The sequence below is a fragment of the Rhinatrema bivittatum genome, chromosome 6 (genome assembly GCF_901001135.1).
Source record: "Rhinatrema bivittatum chromosome 6, aRhiBiv1.1, whole genome shotgun sequence".
NCBI classification, from domain to species: Eukaryota; Metazoa; Chordata; class Amphibia; order Gymnophiona; family Rhinatrematidae; genus Rhinatrema; species Rhinatrema bivittatum.
This window is the reverse complement of record NC_042620.1, coordinates 295,053,043-295,070,594: the sequence shown is the minus strand read 5'-3', so window position 1 is coordinate 295,070,594 and position 17,552 is coordinate 295,053,043.

Genomic DNA, 17,552 nt, shown 5'->3' with positions numbered 1-17,552 from the left:
CACTTCCCATTTTCTTCATTTTGACCTGCTTTCTATTTTTTGAAAGATGCCCTTTTGGTCTTAATTGTCTCTTTCATCTCACTAGAAACCAATGGCATAACCACGGGTGGGTCCTGGGTGGGCCATGGCCCATCCACTTTGGGCTCAGGCACACCCAACCAGGCTGTCTGACACTGGAGCAGCAGTGCCGTCATGGGATCCCATCCCTGTGATGGCGAAGAAGAGGTCTGGAGCTGCAAATCTGTCACGGGATCCCATCCCCACGATGGCAAAGAAGAGGTCTGGAGCTGCAGTGCTATTGCGGGATCTTTTCCCCGCGACGGCGAAGGAGGCCAGAGCTGAAATACTGTCATGGGATCCCATCCCCATGACGGCAAAGAGGGCTGGACCTGCAGTGCAGTCGCAGGATCCCATCCCCACGACGGCGAAGGAGGTCAAAGCTGAAATGCTGTCGTGGGATCCCTTCCCAGGGACAGCGAAGAGGAGGGCCGGAGCAGAAAGGCCATCGTGGGATCCCATCCTCACGACAGTGGAAGTAGGAGTTTGGCTGTGCCTAATGAAGAGGCCCCACGTATGTGTGTGGATGAGAATGGGAGCCTGGGTTTATAGGGGGTGTGTGTGAATGGGAGCCTGGATGTGTGGAGGGGAGAGAATGGGAACCTGGGTTTGTGGGTGTTTGTGGGTGTGGATTAGAATGGGAGCCTGGCTGTGTGTGTAATGGGGGGGGGGTTGTGAGACTGGGAGCCTGAGTGTGCATCTTCCTGTGATTGAAAATGGGAGCCTGGGTATGCGTCTGTGTGTATATAAGAATGGATCCTGGGTATGCATCTTTGTGTGTGAGAATGGGAGCCGGGGAGTGAGAGTGCGAGTTTGTGTGTTTGTGTATGATAGAGCATGTGAGAGTGAGAGTTTGTGTATATGGTAAAATATGTGAGAGTGAGAGCTTGTGTGTATGTGTAGAGAATGTGAGAGTGAGAGCTTGTATGTGTGGGGGGAGAGTATATGAGAGTGTGTTTGTGGTAGAGCATATGAGAGTGAGAGCTTGAGGCAAGAGCATATATGAGTGAGAGCTTGTGTGTGTGAGGGAATCTGTGACCGAAAGCATGAGCCTCTGTGAGTGTGTGTGTGTATGTGTGTGTGAAGAAGAAAAGGAAGAATACATTAGGAGAAGAAACCGAACGAGAAGAAAAACCCTAAAAAGGAATTAGGAAATGACAGACAAGGGAAAAGTGGAGAAAAAAAGAGACCGGGACTAACTGATTAGAAAAATACAAAGATCAGTCAACAAAGGTAAACAAAAAATGTATTTTGAGATTTTAACAATTAGAATATGCCATCTTTGGGAATGTGCATTATATTTTTATATTTTGTTCTTTCTTCAGTATTCCACTGTTCAGAGTCTAGTTTCTCAGGCTTTCTATTTTGGTTTTGTCTGCATATTTCTGTTTCTAATTTTTTTCTATATTAGGTAATGGTCGGTCTCTGTTTTGCCTGTGTGTGTGTGTGTGTGTGACTGAAATGCAGTATTTCTGCTAGCATGTTTCTCTGTAGTAGTCCAGCTTGTTCTGTTATTCCAGTAGGTAATGTAATGATGTTCTAGGGCCTGGTGTAATATTTGCATTGCTGCTTTTTCATAAGATGACTGTTATATGAGTCCTGAGAGTCAGTGCTGTATGGTATGGCAAGGTTCTAGATGTCTCTTTTTTTTGCAGGATTTTGTTACACTTCACAAAATGTTTAGCAATGGAGGGATATTTTTTGCTGAGGTGACCAGAATTTGAATATTGTTTTTCATGTTGATTGTAATGTGAATTGTCCTAGCTCTGATCTGCATCTGTTTTGATAATTAATGCTATTTTATTGTAGTTAGGATGATTTCTGTCTTTCTGGAAAGAGGGTTCATGAAAGAATACATTGATTTTTGTTTTATTACATGATTGGTTGGATCTGTTTGTTTTCTGTGCTTTTTACATGATATACTTGTGTATTTATAAACTGCAATGAATATTAATACAGATTAATAAGGAATTTTTAATGCTGGTAAACGCTTGAAATAATTGAAGTAAAATGTTTTAAAGTTTCACGCATGATACATAATGGCTTTTGCAAACTACTTAGAAAGCCATTGTAGGGTGCAGTATATGGCATTATTTATCAATAAGAATAGAACTAGTAGGTCTCAGACCTGCATGCCTACAGCCCTCCCATATTATTCATGTGCCCATCCAAAAAATCTGTTCTGGCTACGCCACTGTAAAAAACCATACTGTTCATTATTTGGCTTTCCTTCTACCTTTTTAATACATGGTATACATTTTGTAGGGTAGTTTAAAAAAATGTCCCCACCTCCTGCAAGTTTTTAACCTTGTGAATTGCTCCTTTTACTTTTATTTCCAACATATTTCCTCATTTTATCATAGCCTCCCTTTTTCATAGTTAAATGCTATTACAGTGGTTTTCCTTAGTATTTGACCTCCAGTGATTATATCAAATTTAATTACATTATGATCACTGTTGTCGAGTGGATCCATCACCTCTATCTCTTGCATCAGATATTGCATTCCACAAAGCTAGATCTAATGTGGTTCTCCTTCTGGTTGGTTCTATGACCAACTGCTGCATGAAGCCATCGTTGACGGCAGCTAGAAACTTTACTTCCCTGATGTGATATTTATCCAATCAATTCCTAGGTAACTAAAGTCTCTCATTTTTATTGCTCATTTTTCTAGCTAGTCTAATCTCTGTTAGCATTTTACAGTCTGTTTCCTCATCCTGGCCAGGTGGGCAGTAGTATATCCCAGCTAATATACACTTCACTTTTATCCTTGGAATTTCTATCCATAAAGAATCCAGAGTGCAGTTGGTTTCCTGCAAAACGTATATCCTGCTTGACTCTATGCCATCCTTAACATACAGTGCCTCCCCCCACCTATTTTAACTGCCTTTCATGTTGATATCCCTACAATGTAACTTGTACCCTGGTATCACAATGTCCAATTGGTTATCCTCCTACCACTAGCACTCAGAAATGTCTATTTTCACTTCTAACTCCTTTCAATCCTCCTACATCACATTGGGGTAGATTTTAAAAGCCCTGCGCACCTATTTTGCATAGGCCGCCGGCGCGCGCAAAGCCCCAGGATGCGCGTAAGTCCTGGGGCTTGCTAAAATGGGCGGTCCGGGGGCGAGTCTGCGGTCTGGGGGCATGTCCGGGGCGTGTCTGTGGTCTGGGGCAGTCCGGGGGTGTGGCCGAGTGCCCCGACACAGCGGCCTGTGTCGGGGCCTGGCCAGCCGGCGCTCGCAAGTTACGTCTGCCAGCGGCAGGCGTAACTCCATTGAACAAGGTGGGAGGGGGGATTTAGGTAGGGCTGGGGGGGGTGGGTTAGATAGGGGAAGGGAGGGCACGCAGACCAGCTGAAGCCACATACTACATGTTTGCAGTAGGCAGGGACATTTTTGTAGGGGCAGAAAATGGGCACCCCCCTAGCCCTTACAAAGGAAAAACTGAAATATAGTATGTCCCCATCTGAGTTTTGAGATGAACTAGTAAGGCCTTTCTTAGACTGCCTTAATTAAAAGAGATAAGGCTGGAGACCACTAAAAAGCAAGTCTTCTCATATGCAGCCCAAACCTATGAAATTAGCTAATCTATTGGCTTTTAGAAAGGCAACGAAGACCGTGCTCTTTATAGCAGTTTTTAAAGTCAAGTGAAGGTATTTTATCTGTCCATAGGATACATCTGCCTGTACCTTGTCGAACTGGTCAAAAAATGGTTTGTTATACTATTGCATGGCTTTTTCTTAGAGCTTATGTCATTCTTTGTCATGTATGTGCTTATAAAATGTTTGTTTTTTTCTTATGGTATTAAATGTTTAAATGTCAATTTTATGCTTCTTTTATGGATTTTAATGTGCAACTCTCTTTGTAATTTGCTTTGAGCTATTATTGGAAAATGCAGAATAAAAATGTAGAGGTCCATATTCGGCCACTGTACAACTTGGCTACTTAGCTGGATAAACTTATCTGGCTAAGTTAGCCTATAACTTCAGTGTTGCGGCCACACTGCTGAATATTATCTATCTTAAAGTTAGCTGGATATGAACAAATGGCAATATAGAAGGGGTTTTCCAATGAGGAACAAAGGGCTGAAGGAGTTTCTAAGGATGGAGTCTCTGGAGGGGTCTGAGCAACTGAAGACAGTCTAGACACTACCCGCTATGGTGCCACAGGTGCTAAGAGAGATGCTGGAATATAAGGAGAAAGAAGGGGTCTGAGGAGGCCAAAAGGCTAGTGTCCCTAGTGCCTCTTTTTGCCATGGACCCTAATTTAAATAAATTAATTTACTGTGTTGCGCTCACAGGAGAGTGTCCTGTGCGCGCGCCGGGAGAGCTCTCCCGTGATTTTTACTATATCGGCCCGAATGTTAGTGAAATATTAAAGGTGAAATCCATTTCACACAGTCTTTTATCTCCTACCTCCTCCATGTAGTTTTCTCCTCTGAACTCCTCAAGTTTTCTCACAGTACCTGAATGGCACCAGTTTTACTCGTTTTCTCCCTTTTAGTATCAAAACGATGCACCTGATACTCCTCTTCTCCCAAAAATCTCCAGTAGATATTCATGGGGACCTATAAGGGTCCATCACAACTCCTTTCTCCCCTCTTTCTTTCTTCTCCTTTAGATGGCTGTAAGCCATTCCTCCTCTGGATACTGATGATCCGCAAGTTCCTTCTCAGTCAAGGGAACTCTCCCTTTCGTTGTTAGCACAGAAAAAAACCCAACGTACCTGTGTCCCTGGTTACTGGGAACTCAGAAATCAAATAAATCATCATAAAATATAAAAGGGATTAGGGCGGGTGGAAGGAAAATCTCTATGGAGCCATTAAGACTTAAACAGAAAAATGAGGGGACAGCCATGACATGCTGCCCCTGCAAAAAGGAAACAGAAAATCCTCTCCCTGAGTATTTATATCAGAGGAACACACCATGTACACGTTCTCCATAGGGGAACTCTCCATGTACACTAATGCTCTGTCTCATATTCTGAGTGATTCCCAGTAGGAATCTCTGTGCAGGGAAGAAGGAAAGCCAGAAGTCAGTGAGAAAGGAGGAGAAGGATTTATCAGGGGGTTGATATAAATGCCTCTTACCCAGAGAGGAAGAAAAGGAGTGGAACTGAGGTGGAAGAAGGGGTTGAAACCTACAAGCAGTTGATGAGCAGCAGTCCAACACCACCACCTCTCAGGCCCCTCCACACACAATTAAAAATTGAGCCTAATATTTAAAAACCCAGATAATGGATAACTTCAGCCGGAGAAGTTATCCATTATCAGGGATATTCAGCGGGCTTAACAATCCCACTGAATATCGCTGAATAGAGTTATCTGGCTGTCTGTAGCTGGATAACTTTGAAACCTAACCGCCTATGTTTGAATATTGCTGGTTGCCAGAAAACTCCACCTTTAACTGGCAGGCTAGGTATGGTCTGCATGCATTCCCTGTCTCCTGCAGGTCTTAAGCAGTTTTTTTTGCAGCTGAGTCTGGCATGCTACTGTCTCTGTGAGTGCACCTAGATCTGGTCCGTTTCAAGTCTACTAACAGTTTGTGGTAGCAAAGGATAGCACAGCATCTTCCCTCTCCTTTTTTTGTAAATATTAATCCAACATTTCAACATCCATTGGGTGAATTTTCCCTTCATTAGGCAAGGAAGATGCTCACTGTTCTGTCAATGTTTGCTTTGTTTCTTAAGTGGTTTTTTTATGATTGTTACCTTGTTCCCCACCTCGAACTGTGGAAAGTGCAGGTTAAAAGTGTTTTAAAATAAATGAAAAAGAATATAGTCAGTTAAGTGGCAATCTTGCTTCCCCCAGCCTCACTGTCCTGGTAACCCAATCGGCTGACCCCTACCCCAATGCCAAAAAAATAGGGCCTGCTGTCCCGAGGCTCCTCCACACCCCCCCCCCCCAAACAAAGTTTAAAAGTGTAAGGGCTCTGGGGTCACTTGCCAGCCCCCTGCGTCCTCCCTGATATGGCAAATGACCTTACCTCTGGCCCCCTCCTCTTCCTCACCCCCCTGCCATCCCGACACTAACCCCACCTGGCATCCACTAATCATCCCACCCCACCCCACTCGGCACCCACTCAAACCTCTTACCACTGCCTGGATTTCAGTGCTCTCCTATCACTCCCAGTGGCTTCTAGCATTGCTGTCAGAATAATATTCAGCATTTTTTTCTCTCTCTCTCTCTCTCACTCACACACACTCACTCTCTCACTCACATAGGGGGGCTCTCTCTCTTGCTTACACACACACACACACTCACACACACACTCACTCACTCACTCACTCACTCACACCGAGGCTTCACTTTCATTTCCTCAGCCACTGGTGGGATGGGTCTTTCTCCGGCTACTGGCAGGATGGCTCCACCAGTATCCCTGCTGGGGCCTCTCTCTCTCACTTTTGTTTCTTCTGTAGCCAATGGGATGGACTCCACTGGCAGCTTCAGGGCCTTTCTCTCACCCTCATTTATTTGGCTGTGGAAGCCCTGCTAGGCCTCTTCCTCTCTTTGCCGCCGCCGGCACTAGCCGTCCGGTGTGCCACCCTGTAGTGCCAGGCCTGATCTAAATGGCGAAGAACCTCATCATTTACAGTCAGATTCTTAGCTCTAGACATCCTTGTTGGTATGTGCTCATTATACAGATTTGAACTTATAACTTTTCTTAAAAAAAAAAAAAAAAAAAAAAAGCAGACAATGAATCAATTGGATCCTGTTCCTGGCACCCATCCATATGCACTTACTACGCATATCTGGCTACTATACTAAGCCAGACAAAGGATTCACAAAGTGGCACCACCAAGGGCCAGCGCCCTCAGGCCGAAATTCATAAGAACATAAGAAATGCCTTGCTGGGTCAGACCAATTTCCATCAAGCCCAGCACCCCGTCTTCTGACAGCGGCCAGCCCAGGTCACAAGTACCTGGCAGATCCCAAAATGTCTCTCTCTTTCTTGTTACTCACTCCCAGAACTAGCAAACCACCCGGCTAATAATGTTTTAGGGACTTTCCCTCCAGGAGCCTGTCCAAACCTCTTGACCACGATCTCTAGCAACAGATTCTACAGCATGATTATGCGCTGAGTGAAAACGTACTTTCTGTGATTTGTTTTAAATCGGCTTCTCATTAGTTTCATGGAATGTCCCTTTGTTTTAATATTACTTGAAAGGGTAAATAACCATCCTTTTATTTTGCCATTCCACCCCACTCGTGTTTTTATAAACTTCTGGTCGTGTGTCTTCTCTCGGCCGTCTCTTTTCCATGCTGAGGAGCCCCTAACCTGAGTAGCTTCCCAATCGTAGGGGAGCCGTTCCATCCCCTTCATCATGTTTGTTGCCCTCCCCTGCACCTTTTCTAGTTTTGCTTTTTTTTTTTTTAGATGGGGGTGAGAAGAGCTGTACACAGTATTTAAGATGTGGTCACATCATGGAACGATACAGAGGCAAAATATTTCCTAACATGGACCCCAGCATCATGTACCTGTAGTTGGGATTATTTTTTTTTCCTATGTGCATCACTTTGCGCTTATCCACATTAAATTTCATCTGCCATTTAGATGTCCAATCTTGCGAGGTCCTCATGCAGTTCCTCACACTCAGCTGCTGTTTTAACGACTGAAATAATTTTGTGCTATCTGCAAATTTGGTCATCTCACTTGTTCCCATTTCCAGATCGTTTATGAATATGCTAAACAACCCAGGTCCCAGTTCCAATCCCTCTGCTTCTCCACTAATGATCTTTCTCCATTGAGAAAACTGACCTGTTTGATGTATTTTAGCCAGTTACCGGTCCACAAGAGGACACTGCCCTCCTATTCAACGACTTTTTAGTTTCCTTGGAACTTTGTCAAATGCCTTCTGAAAATCCAAACGCACTATGGAAGGGCTTCTCAACTTAGTCCTTGGGACACACCTAGTCAGTCAGGTATGCATTTACAGTTTTGTAATCAGAACCAAGGATTTCTTCTGTTTGTCAAGATTAAATGTGACAGATACAGCAGAAACTTCAGTAATTCAAGACACTTATGCAGTTATTTCAGTTTCTACAGAGGCATAACAGATTATTAACTAAAGCCTTATACATATTTCTTAATTCCCAAAATTACAGGCTAACCCCTGAGATTAATTAGAACTAACTCTTGGATCTTTTTTTTTTGTTTACCAATTTTATTGAAGACAAAATAAAGTACAGTTTACACAATACACGAAGATTCACAACAGTTGTTCAGCCAGCATCAACTCAAAATAATCAGTGTAACATCAGTAAACAGTGAACAATAAAAACATTTTATCACTTTTCCACTCCTGTCTTGTATTTTGTAACTGTAATCCCCCTCCCGACCCCTAACCCCAGATTTACATAGAAACTGAAACTGTAGGTGGTGTAGAGTCGCTCATGTTGCAAGATAAAAAATAAGTAGTTTTTCCATTGAGGGACCTGCCACAGATTCGCTGTTTTGATCTTTCCATATACCGTAAGCATAAGAACATAAGAACATAAGAAAATGCCATACTGGGTCAGACCAAGGGTCCATCAAGCCCAGCATCCTGTTTCCAACAGTGGCCAATCCAGGCCATAAGAACCTGGCAAGTACCCAAAAACTAAGTCTATTCCATGTAACCATTGCTAATGGCAGTGGCTATTCTCTAAGGGGCGGATTTTCAGAGCCCTGCTCGCGTAAATCCGCCCAAAACCGGGCGGATTTACGCGAGCAGGGCCCTGCGCGCCGGTGAGCCTATTTTACATAGGCTCACCGGCGCGCGCAGAACCCCGGGACTCGCGTAAGTCCCGGGGTTTTCGGAGTGGGCGTGTCGGGAGGCGTGTCGGGGGCGGGGCCGGAGCGCGCGGCGTTGCGGGGGCGTGTCGGCAGCGTTTTGGGGGCGGGTACGGGGCGTGGCTATGGCCCGGGGGCGTGGCCGCGCCCTCCGTACCCGCCCCCAGGTCGCGGTCCGGCGCGCAGGAGGCCCACTGGTGCGCTCCGGCCCCGCCCCCGACACGCCTCCCGACACGCCCACTCCGAAAACCCCAGGACTTACGCGAGTCCCGGGGTTTTCGGAGTGGGCGTAAATCCCCGACAAAGGTAGGATGGGGGTTTAGACAGGGCCGGGCGGGTGGGTTAGGTAGGGGAAGGGAGGGGAAGGTGAGGGGAGGGCAAAGGAAAGTTCCCTTCTAGGCCGCTCCGATTTCGGAGCGGCCTAGGAGGGAACGGGGGTAGGCTGTGCGGCTCGGCGCGCGCAGGCTATACGAAATCGATAGCCTTGCGCGTGCCGATCCAGGATTTTAGCCGATACGCGCGACTACGCGCGTATCTACTAAAATCCAGCGTACTTTTGTTTGCGCCTGGAGCGCAAACAAATGTAGGCTGTTCGCGCTCGTCTGAAAATCTACCCCTAAGTGAACTTAATAGCAGGTAATGGACTTCTCCTCCAAGAACTTATCCAATCCTTTTTTAAACACAGCTATACTAACTGCACGAACCACATTCTCTGGCAACAAATTCCAGAGTTTAATTGTGCGTTGAGTAAAAAAGAACTTTCTCCGATTAGTTTTAAATGTGCCCCATGCTAACTTCATGGAGTGTCCCCTAGTCTTTCTACTATCCGAAAGAGTAAATAACCGATTCACATCTACCCGTTCTAGGCCTCTCATGATTTTAAACACCTCTATCATATCCCCCCTCAGTCGTCTCTTCTCCAAGCTGAAAAGTCCTAACCTCTTTAGTCTTTCCTCATAGGGGAGTTGTTCTATTCCCCTTATCATTTTGGTAGCCCTTCTCTGTACCCTCTCCATCGCAATTATATCTTTTTTGAGATGCGGCGACCAGAATTGTACACAGTATTCAAGGTGCGGTCTCACCATGGAGCGATACAGAGGCATTATGACATTTTCCGTTTTATTCATCATTCCTTTTCTAATAATTCCCAACATTCTGTTTGCTTTTTTGACTGCCGCAGCACACTGAACCGACGATTTCAATCTGTTATCCACTATGACACCTAGATCTCTTTCTTGGGTTGTAGCATCTAATATGGAACCCAACATCGTGTAATTATAGCATGGGTTATTTTTCCCTATATGCATCACAGATGCTGTGAAATTTCCTCACGGAGTTCCCCTTGTGAGCTGTGATTTCCACAAGGATATGTATTGTATATCCCTGATTTTGCACTGTACTTCTGCTAACGAGGGGACATTGGGCGTTTTCCATTTTCCCGCTATCACTAGTCTGGTGGCCGTACAGATAAAGTTAATTAGTCGGTTTTCAGGGACCAAAGCTGAGAAAATAGGCACTCCCAGAAGGGCATGATGCGGAGAGATATGATTAGCCGAGGGGACTATTGCCCTATCCATTGTTCTACAGCTGCCCACAGATTCCTTATCTGTGGACAGGACCACCACATATGAAAGCAGGTCCCCACCAAATGACAACCCTTCCAGCACTTGTCCGAGATAATAAGATTCATTTTATGAAATCTCTCTGGACAATAATGCCAGCGATATAGTAGTTTTAGTGAATTTTCTATCATTGAGGATGCAATCAACCCCTTTCCCATTCTTTTAAAGATATCACCCCATTCACTATTTGTGAAGGCGGTGTCCAGATCCTTTTCCCAGGCAAGTAAATGAGAAGGCTTGTAAGATAATTGCCGGTCTAGCAGATTATAAATTGTTGATAATAAATTGGTAGTCTGATCCGCCTTCATACATAGATTTTCAAATTCAGATCTCCCTTGTTGTAAGTGATTCACCAGCATAGCTGTCTTCGCAAAGTGTCGAAGTTGCAAGTATGAGTAAACATCAGCATGAGATAAAGCGTAGTGTACATTCAATTCATGAAAGGGTATTAAATCATGCCTGCCCCACACTTGTGCCCAGGATATTATGCCCTTTGATTCCCAAACCCGAAAAGCCTTGGTTTCATATCCAGGTGTAAAGTCGCAGTTGGCGTAAAGGTATGTGCCCAAATGATATTCCCGAAGACCCACAAGTAGAGAACCCTTAGTATTCCAGATCTCAAGCAGATGGAGGCAAAACATCTCAAGTGGATGGAGGCAAAACATCCTTGGGCATTATACGCCAGGTTTCCTTTGGTTGCCATAACAGACAACTCTTGGATCTTAACGTAATTAGGAGTTAAAGTCTGAGTTTCTCATGAAACTGAGCAGCGATCAGATAATTGATGCAGAGATGGGTAAGTTCTCTCTGAAAAGAATGAACATCTGTGTACTTGTCAGGAAAATAGGCAGTTTTGTGGCTCCAGAGCAGTATCAGATCAATTTCTTTGTTAGGACACAGGAGTAAAGAAAAAAAAGAGGCAAATTACTACAAAATTATGCCAAAAGATGAACTCATCAGTATGGGAAGTAATAAATAGCAAACAATACTCAATTAATAATAAATGATAAATATAAAAAATATATAAATATAAATATGACAATAACAATATAAAAACTTTTAATATACAAGTTAAAACAAAAGTGTGATATACAAAAGAAATATATCATTAAAATACACAATCCATATATCATTGAAGTACATACCCTGACATGGTCATGTTTCAGCAACAATGTCTGAATTAGAGGTAAATTATATTGAAACCACAAATATAATATGGGGTCCAAATAGCTGGTACACCTCAAAAGTCATAAAACTAGAATGTGTGGATTGTAGTGCATGAACAGCTAGCATAATTCAACTGTAAATATGATATTGATAATCAGAAAACTGATTTATTCTTAATTACTTCCTTTACTATTGGGTTCACCTTTAGGACATAGGAGCATGCAGGAATGCAACAGATGTCTCAGTGATGAGAAAGTTTGTCATCAGAAAAAAAGTGGCCAATGTAAAAGCCAATTTTTAAAAAAGGCTCTGTGGTGATCTAGGAGACTATAGACAGGAAACTAGATGTTTGTGCTGGCAGGGCTGGATTTAAGGTTTTGGTGTCCGTAGGCAGGGTACAACAAAGCCATCCTTTTGAAGCTATGCTGACCCATGTCCCTACAGTAAGCTGAAGCAGAATCCTCTTTGACCTGGATATTTGACACATTTCAAATTTGGCACCCTAGGTAGTTGCCTCTGTTGCTTATTCCTAAATCAGGGCCTGGGTGCTGGGCAAAAGGGTAGAAGCTATTTTTAAAAACAAAATTACTGGCCATATGGATAGACATGGTTTAGTTGGTAAGAGTCAACATGATTTTAGTAGGATTTTCAGGATATCCACATTAAATATTCATCAAATAATGCAGTGCACTTAGGGAAGACAAAGCCATAAAGAAAAAAACAAATTAATTATTTGCTTTGAAGTTTACTGATGGAGAGATACCCATGCCAGAAATGGTATTCAATGATGATGATTTGGAGGAAATGTAGCATATCACAAACTAAAGAGTAGAAAATCACCTGTGCCAGATGGTATATCCTCAGAATTCTGAAAGAACTAAAAAATTAAATTGCATATCTATTACTAGTAATTCAAGAACATAAGAAATTGCCATGCTGGGTCAGACCAAAGGTCCATCAAGCCCAGCATCCTGTTTCCAACAGAGGCCAAATCAGACCACAAGAACCTGGCAATTACCCAAACACTAAGAAGATCCCATGCTATTGATGCAATTAATAGCACTGGCTATTCCCTAAGTAAACTTGATTAATAGCCATCAATGGACTTTTCCTCCAAGAACTTATCCAAACCTTTTTTGAACCCAGCTACACTAACTGCACTAACCACATCCTCTGGCAACAAATTCCAGAGCTTTATTGTGCATTGAGTGAGAAAGAATTTTCTCCGATTAGTCTTGGAATGCCCCCTAGTCCTTCTATTATTCGAAAGTGTAAATAACCGATTCACATCTACTCGTTCAAGACCTCTCATGATCTTAAAGACCTCTATCATATCCCCCCTCAGCCGTCTCTTCTCCAAGCTGAACAGCCCTCACCTCTTCAGCCTTTCCTCACAGGGGAGCTGTTCCATCTCCTTTATCATTTTGGTTGCCCTTCTCTGTACCTTCTCCATCGCAACTATATCTTTTTTGAGATGTGGCGACCAGAATTGTACACAGTATTCAAGGTGCAGTCTCACCATGGAGCGATACAGAGGCATTATGACATTTTCTGTTTTATTAACCAATCCCTTCCTAATAATTCCTAACATTCTGTTTGCTTTTTTGACTGCTGCAGCACACTGAGCCGACGATTTTAAAGTATTATCCACTATGATGCCTAGATCTTTTTCCTGGGTGGTAGCTCCTAATATGGAAACTAAAACCTACAGCAAGAGTTATTTTTCCCTATATGCAACATCTTGCACTTGTCCACATTAAATTTCATCTGCCATTTGGATGCCCAATCTTCCAGTCTTGCAAGGTCCTCCTGTAATGTATCACAATCCGCTTGTGTTTTAACTACTCTGAATAATTTTGTATCATCTACAAATTTGATAACCTCACTCGTCGTATTCCTTTAAGGATCATTTATATATATATTGAAAAGCACCAGTCCAAGTACAGATCCCTGAGGCACTCCACTGTTTATCCTTTTCCTCTGAAAATTGACCATTTAATCCTACTCTCTGTTTCCTGTCTTTTAACCAGTTTGTAATCCACGAAAGGACATCGCCTCCTATCCCATGACTTTTTAGTTTTCTTAGAAGCCTCTCATGAGGGACTTTGTCAAATGCCTTCTGAAAATCCAAATACACTACATCTACCGGTTCACCTTTATCCACATGTTTATTAACCCCTTCAAAAAAATGAAGCAGATTTGTTAGGCAAGATATCCCTTGTAACATATCATTAAAATTATCTATTATATCTGAAGACTGGAGAGTAGCCAGTCTAATGCTGATTTTTACAAAGGTGTGATCCAGGAAACTATAAACTGGTGAGCCTGACTTCAGTGCTGAGGAAGATTGTAGAAATTATTTTAAAGAATAAGATCATAGAACAAACAGAAAAACAGGGTATGGGAAACAGCCAAAATGAATTTACTCATGGGAAGCCTTGCCTCACCAATTTGCTACATTTTTTAAGGGGTTTTATAAATATTCAGATAATGTTGAGCCGGTGGATATAGTATATTGGATTTTCAGAAGGCATTTGACAAAATCACTCATGAGAGACTCCTGAGAAAATTAAAAAGTCATAGGATAAGAGGCAAAGCCCTATTGTGGATTGTGAGCTGGTTAAAAGATAGGGACAGAGAGTAGGATTTAATGGTTGGCTTTCTCAGTGGAGTGCCCCAAGGATTTGTACTGGACCTGGTGATTGTTAATATATTTATAAATTATCTGGAAGTGGGAACGAGTGACATGATCATATTTGCAGATAAGATAAAACTTATTCCTAATTGTTAAATCACAAGCAGATTGTGAAAAATTGCAGAAGGACCTTGTGAGACTGAGAGACTGGACATCCAAATAGCAGATGAAATTTAACGTGGACAAGTACAGAGTGATACACATAGGGAAAAGTAATCCAAACTGTAGTTACACTATGTTGGTTTCAGTAAAAGCAGTTACCACCTGTTGCGTTCATGCCTGTTCTTTACCCTCGCTCCACCCTCTCTACTTGTGTGGTGACTCCTTCCAGGTCTGAGGGACAACTTGCTGCCGCGGCGTCTCCCTGCTGCATCTCTCTGGAATCCCTGGGCTGGCCTGACGCTGCGGATCCGCCATGTTCCTGATGACGTAAGGCACACGCGCACGCGCGCTCCAGAGTTTGTACCGGCAAGGGCGCGAACCTTTGGGTCGTCCCCCCGTTGTGATGTCATCTGCTTCCACCATAAAAGGTCTCTGCTTGCAACTACGAATCGAGTTAGCAAGGACTCGAATCATACTCTTCCTGGTTACGATTCGCCCAAGCTAGTCTGCCTTCTTGTTCTTACCTGGGGTACCCGCTCCTCGGGGGCTCCGATCTCTCTTCTTGATTTCAGATTGCTAAGACGGGATCCGGTACTCGCTCCTCGAGGGCCTACGTCCCTGAAGACTCCGAAGACTCCTTACTGCCTGGAAACGATCGCAGATGTGAACACTGTGAGTTTTATTACAGATAGGAACCGGTACTCGCTCCACGAGGGCCTATGTTCCTAATCTCTGAAGATTCTCTTCTGTCTAAGACGTTATCGTAGTTACTGAGAGCGTGAGTTCTTATTCCAGTCTGCTTATAGGAACCAGTACTCGCCTACGGCTCCTGTTCCTGAATATACTGAAGACTCTCTTTGCATAGAAGCCATTACAGATATCTACAATTGTGAGTGTATCATCCACTACTGGTTATGTATCCAGCACACCCTGTCTACTCACTACCTATAGTCTCTCTCTGCAGCTCAGCAACCCAGAGATCGCAATTCCAGTATCTGAGGGACTTCAGGCCTGCCGGGCACATCAGCTCACTACTGCCACCTCTGGTGGTTCTACTTCCTGTCTAAGAAAGAACTATCTGTGTTTGTCTCCATACTCCAGCCTAGCCGGTGGTCCCTCTCAGAATATCCTCCTGGGGGCGCTGTCATCTGCCATCGGCCCAGGGATTCACCAATTTCCATTAAGTGTTATTCCTCACACTACTAGAGCGGTAGCATACAGACTGCCACTCTGTGGGAGCCAACCCACAACAGATCATTAACTCCGCCTACGGAGTATTACAAATTGCTAGCCCCTCCCCTTGGGGGAGCAGCATTGAACACCACCCAGGAAAAGGATCTGGGCATCATCGTGGGCAATACTTTGAAATCCTCAACTCAGGGTGTGGTGGTGGTCAAAAAAGCAAACAGAATGTTAGGAATTATTAGGCAAGGAATGGAGAATGTCATGATACCTCTATATAGATCCCTGGTGAGTCCACACCTGGCGTACTGTGTACAATTCTGGTCACCACATCTCAAAAAGATATAGCTGAACTGGAAAAGGTACAGAGAAGTACGACCAAATTGATGAAGAGCATGGAACGGCTCCCCGATGAGGAAAGGCTAAAGAAGTTAGGGCTGTTCATCTAGGAGAAGAGACAGCGGAGGGGATATGATAGAGGTCTACAAAATCATGAGTCAAGGAGGGTAAATGTGAATCAGTTGTTTACTTTTTCAAAAATACAAAGTCTCGGGGGCACTCCATGAAGTTAGTAAGAATAGCGCATTTAAAACAAATCAGAGAAAATATTTTTTCACTCAATGCATAATTAAGCTCTGGAACTATTCTGTCTTCTCTTTGTGCTTCCTATGCAGAGCCTTAACAGATTGCTTAACTCGCAGACAGAGGAGGCCACGTCTTCACTCCAAACTTTATTAACAAGTAAAACAAATAACAGAGACGTACTGGGCATACACTGAAGGTTACAGCAACCAGCATAGTCTGAGCAGGTAAAATGAAAATAATTACGCAGGGTTGGCCAGGCTAGCTGCTGATTCACATAGGCCTGAGCAGTAGTGACCCAGAGATGAGAGCGAGCCACCTGGCAAGAAACTCCCAGGCACCTCTGTTTCAGTCAGAGTTCACCCGTTTAAGTCGGTTGCCCTGAATACAGTAGAAGCTGTGAACATGCAAGCTGACTACCAGTATAACAGCAAACTATGCAAAGAAAAGCATGCACAACAGCATTAGTCTTTAAGATCATGAGAGGTCTTGAACGAGTAGATGTGACTCGGTTATTTTCACTTTCGAATAATAGAAGGACTAGGGGGCATTCCATGAAGTTAGCAAGTAGCACATTTAAGACTAATCGTAGAAAATTCTTTTTCACTTAACGCACAATAAAGCTCTGGAATTTGTTGCCAGAGGATGTGGTTAGTGCAGTTAGTGTAGCTGGGTTCAAAAAAGGTTTGGATAAGTTCTTGGAGGAGAAGTCCATTAATGGCTATTAATCAATTTTACTTAGGGAACAGCCACTGCTATTAATTGCATCAGTAGCATGGGATCTTCTTAGTGTTTGGGTAATTGCCAGGTTCTTGTGGCCTGGTTTTGCCTCTGTTGGAAACAGGATGCTGGGCTTGATGGACCCTTGGTCTGACCCAGCATGGCAATTTCTTATGTTCTTATGTTCTTAATAAACAGACGAGCTGCTGTGGAAGCAGGACACTGTGAAAGCAGGACAATAGGGAACAAGTAGGAAAGCGCCTATGGAGACAGGACAGGAACTCATTGCTGGAGGATGTGGTAAAGGCAGTTAGCATAGCTTGGTTTTAAAAAAGGTTTAGACAAATATTTAGAAGAAAAGTCCATTAACTGTTATTAACCAGGTAGACTTGGGGAAAGTCGCTCCTTATCCTTGGGTGTTAGCAGCATGGCATCCATCTATTGTTTGAGATCCTGCCAGGGACTTGTGACCTGGATTGGCCACTGTTGGAATGAGTATACGGGGCTTGATGGACCCTCGGTCTGACCCACTACGGCAATTCATATGTATTTTTAACCTACAAATAATGAATTAAGACAACTTTTGACCTGTTCTCTGTTACAGCCTTTCCATGGAAAATATCTATTGTTGCAGATTTTGTTTCCACCAGA